At 45.8% G+C, this 4,710-nt stretch overlaps 1 long non-coding RNA gene across 2 annotated transcripts; it reads right to left on the bottom strand.

The window, feature by feature from the left end:
* Nucleotides 1-1,023: 1,023 nt before the first annotated feature.
* LOC146204736 (uncharacterized) lies at nucleotides 1,024-2,850 on the bottom strand. Of its 2 annotated transcripts, XR_014702883.1 has the most exons (5): nucleotides 2,698-2,850; nucleotides 2,526-2,628; nucleotides 1,849-2,004; nucleotides 1,205-1,246; nucleotides 1,024-1,104 (listed from the first exon to the last, which is right to left on the bottom strand). It is a non-coding gene; the product is annotated as an uncharacterized LOC146204736 (long non-coding RNA). The 2 variants fall into 2 exon arrangements; XR_014702882.1 differs by having other exon boundaries at nucleotides 1,849-2,628.
* Nucleotides 2,851-4,710: the final 1,860 nt, after the last annotated feature.

The following is a 4,710-nucleotide window of genomic DNA, read 5'->3' as shown; positions in this document are numbered from 1 at the left end:
AGATATTCTGACAGGAAGAGAAAAATGGTAGGATAGGGGTGTCGTTAGGAACTGCACTGAGCATATTTCACGCTAACAATGAAAATCTTGCCTGAATGAAGAAGGATATTTGTGCTAGAAATCTGTACCATCCTTGACGGAAACCTCGCAGTCACTATTAGCCCCGAGAAGTTTGAGTGGCGCCCTCTGGCGGTCAGCCCGACGTGACGTCACGGCAAGGACTGCCTGCGCCGATCGCTCTGGCTTCTCCGGGTTGCCGCGTAGCTTCGAGTCTGCTGCCTCGGTTGTTCTCATAACAACAACATTATGAACAACGCAGACAGCACCGATCGAGTGTCAGGAAAAAAAAGTATTTAATAATGATTCCTCTTGCTTTCAAAACACGAAACATGGGCTCGTCGCGGTGAGCGCAAGTCTCGCGACTGCCCGAGCGCTCGCCGCAACGGGCGCAGCTGGTGCCATCGCCGCGGCAGGAGTCTTTCGTGCGTCGTCCCTTGAAACTGATGATGTGCGTGGAGTCACTATCTTCATGATTGTATTACGAATGTAATACAACCATGAAGATAGGTCTATATGCCTGCGACGCGATAAATTTGTACCGTTTTGCTGTGGACGTTGCTTAGAGCGCGCATCATGGACTGCGCGCTGTGAAATTTGTGCACGGATATTTATTTAAAAGAGGCTACTGATTAAAACTTTATTAGAATCATCTTACTTGTCGAGCATTTTTGAGAAGCAATTACGCATGATTTGCCAAGAGCAACGTGCATTTTGATGGCCAGAAATATGAGTTATTAACCGTGTCGTCGTAAACATTTCCGTCATTCTGTTCGCCTCTGCCTATTGCGCCGCAGCCGTGCGCGTATGAGATGTCTTGGGGGCACTGCTAATTTGCAAATTTCTTTCCAGTCTCCCTTTCCCTGAGGAGCATAAATTCCTACGTGGACAAAGCGTGCGAAACAAGTCGCTGCCTTAGTGAAGCAGAGAAACCACTTTCATCAATGATTTTTGCAACTGTTATTAGCTGTTTTTGCTTGAAGATGTCATTCGCGCTGAGCTGAATCCCAGCGTCTTTGAAAAGCTTCTGAACCTTCACGGTAACTCCTGAAAAGAGAAAAGCGCAAACTCTGTCAAAAAAAAAAAAAAAAAAAAAAAACAGCTGCAGGTGAAACAGGCAAACAGTGTATAAAACTGTATTACATACCTTCAGAACTTCCTGTGCGTTGGTTAGCGCTGTGTGTTGGTCCTTGAGAAAAAAAAAACGACAGAATTATTATGCCATCTAAACCACTCTTTACAGATACAGAGATATCACTAAATTTCCGTCACGCATTGAAAACTTTTTCGTTTTGTTAAATACTACAAACGGCTCATTGAATCCGTACGTGAAGAGGATGAAAAATGGGTCTTGTTTAAACAGGTCAGTCCTTCTCTGTTCTTAGGGTAACATTATGCTTAGAGTGATAAGGTTGAAATGCAGTATTTTCATGTACATTTGGTGACGTGGCTAGATAAAAGAATATTCCTCGTGTATCTACGGATGACTTGATTTTATTACTTCATTTTTATGTTGTAACAAGCTCTACACTCGAATTTACTGCAGTAATATAGAGATTGTTTAAGGTATTAATTGTTTGTTTTGATCAACAGTAGTGCTGAGGAAGCAAAAGCCGATAATTTATCACCATTCTAGCTTACTCATGTATTTCAGTTTCATGGTCAGAACTAAAGACAATGCGGGATATATAAATGTTTTTCTTTTTCCTGAATGCTTGATAAAAATCATTCACGTCAATGTGAAATCACAAAGGAATAGTGGCCGCATAGCGTATCCATAGGTAGACATACCGTCTCAATCTATAACTTCCACCTCCTCTTCTAGTTGTGCAGCATCGTCCATTGGAACGGCGCTCGAATTTTCACTACTGTCCCCATTCTTGTGTGTTGTCAAAGCCTCTGCGTGTGCGCAGAACTGGTACGACTTTGCGGGAACGCCTCTTTCACCTGGAATCAGATAGAGAAATTCAGGCTACAACCTCAAAAAACACTGAAACAAGGCCTTAACGAAGTTTGGGCATTACCTCAGAAAAGCGCAGAGCAGCTGCACATCACGTGCACTTTAAAGCTACGCTTGTTGCATAGCACACAAGTCTGAGACGTAGCTAAGCCAGGGCTACACGGAGCCCGAAAAAAAAAAAAAAAAAAAAAAACATTCTTTATCACAACCGTTACTGAAGTGCTGTTTTTAGGGACGCGTTGCATTGAATCTGCGCCCCATGTCTTGGAAAATTTGCAAAATATCAGCATTCAAACAAAAAGACCAGCACAGCTGTGCGGACTGTGTCAAATTTCGCGGCATGAATGAACACGAGAACACCACTGCCGCGAGACACATTTTAAACAAAAACTTAAGCAGGGTCACAGTTGATTCAGCTTGGACATTCCGCTACTGAGCAAAATGTCTGAGCACTCACTGACACAAAGATCGAGGAAATGAAAGTTTGAGCAATGGCTAATTTACTTACGCCGCCGCTTCGTCGATCCCGGGAGCGATCGCCTTGCATCGCTAGGACGCACGTGAATGTTGACGGATGGAACAGCGTCTGGCAATAGTTTTGTTCTTGTACACTAATAATTAAAAAAAAAAAGACTAGTTGAAAAACAGCCCGTAAAAGCGTCGCTACACGTACGGCTCACCTAGTATCTTGTACACCGGCTACACAGTCTTCCTTTTTGAAGTGCTTACTGCACACTAGTGGCAATGCCGACGGTTGCTTCCCCATTCTTAACTTTATCAATCTAACCTCCTTCATTTTGAACAACTTTGGGTAAAGTGGAAGCTTACACCGGCTTTCTTCAGTGAGTTTCACTGCGCACTGAGCAATAAGTCACCATCATGATTATTCGCGAGCGAAAACGAACGAAAGGAGCCGGCATCGGCCGGGAGGAGCAGCAGCCCGGCTGGCGGAGTCCTTGCCGTGACGTCAGACTGCGGCGATCGCAGCGGCGCCAGTTTTCGCTCTCGGGGCTAATAGGCGAACGCAATGCCAGGGCAGTCATCCGAGTATGAATTTGTAGAGCTGTTCGCAAGCAAGACTACCACTGGACGGTGCCTCTTTCCTCGGTGCTCGCAAGTGGCCAGCCCTCGCACCACAATGCTGCGTAAAGAAGTTTTATATATGTGGTTGTTGCCCAGCGGCATTCTGAGCGCTTTAAGGTAGCCTCTGTTGGTAGCTCTCCCTAATTTTTAAAACCTATTCCCCTACCCCTCACAAGTCACACCAGAAGCTCTTCATATGGAACTGTTTCGCACTCGCCCGCTGGTTAACTGCTAGCACCTCTTTGAACAGGCTGTAAACTAATTTCCATAGTGTTTAAACTCGCACGCCTCTGTGACGATACATTTGCATCATGACTCTCGTGAGCAGCAAGATGACAGCGCCGTGTGATAGGCTGTCGCGCTGCTCCTACATAAACTGTTCAGTAACGCCAACGCGCAAGTTTTTGCGGTATACCAGTACGAAGCAGGGAGATTTTTCTTATGGGTTGGAGTGAGGAAGGATAGGGGGATGGTGTTAGTATTAGGCGGAACATGTTCGATGATCCGCTACCAAGACACGGTACAGCCTACTCACGCGGCAAAGAAACACAGCGCAGTCCTTTCTTCTGCCCGGCTGCTTGGTTGTTGTGGCACAATCACACCAAGCAGCGGTTGCTCTACGTCTGCTCGTCACTCATTGCACTCTTGATTTCACTGTATCGGCAGTCTTGTGCAGTACAAGAAATATAGTGCATAATTAGACGGCATTAGTTGAACGGTGGTGAGCAACGCAGCATTGCACTGAAAGGAAAGTTCCTTGAGTGTGTGGCACACTTACATGGCCAGCCAGTACGCGCAAAAGCAGGTAGGGTGCTGCCAAATAAAATGAAATAGAACTGCTTGTGCAAGGTTTGTAGCGTCTACATGTCTGCCGTGTAGCTGCCTAAAAAGAGGTCAAGTTAGAGACGAAGTAGCACAGACTTTCCACAAGGTTCAATGTTAGGTCCCCATTGTTATTTTCGACTTATAATAACGATTTGCTAATTTGTTCTAATTATTGGAAATGGTGTGTGTGTGTGTGTGTGTGTGTGTGTGTGTGTGTGTGTGTGTGTGTGTGTGTGTGTGTGTGTGTGTGTGTGTGTGTGTGTGTGTGTGTGTGTGTGTGTGTGTGTGTGTGTGTGTGTGTGTGTGTGTGTGTGTGTGTGTGTGTGTGTGTGTGTGTGTGTGTGTGTGTGTGTGTGTGTGTGTGTGTGTGTGTGTGTGTGTGTGTGTGTGTGTGTGTGTGTGTGTGTGTGTGTGTGTGTGTGTGTGTGTGTGTGTGTGTGTGTGTGTGTGTGTGTGTGTGTGTGTGTGTGTGTGTGTGTGTGTGTGTGTGTGTGTGTGTGTGTGTGTGTGTGTGTGTGTGTGTGTGTGTGTGTGTGTGTGTGTGTGTGTGTGTGTGTGTGTGTGTGTGTGTGTGTGTGTGTGTGTGTGTGTGTGTGTGTGTGTGTGTGTGTGTGTGTGTGTGTGTGTGTGTGTGTGTGTGTGTGTGTGTGTGTGTGTGTGTGTGTGTGTGTGTGTGTGTGTGTGTGTGTGTGTGTGTGTGTGTGTGTGTGTGTGTGTGTGTGTGTGTGTGTGTGTGTGTGTGTGTGTGTGTGTGTGTGTGTGTGTGTGTGTGTGTGTGTGTGTGT

Source organism: Amblyomma maculatum, chromosome 1 (genome assembly GCF_055883805.1).
Source record: "Amblyomma maculatum isolate TAMU_Amacu chromosome 1, ASM5588380v1, whole genome shotgun sequence".
NCBI lineage: Eukaryota > Metazoa > Arthropoda > Arachnida > Ixodida > Ixodidae > Amblyomma > Amblyomma maculatum.
Note: the sequence above shows the minus strand (reverse complement) of the source record. Positions and strands in the feature narration are given on the sequence as shown.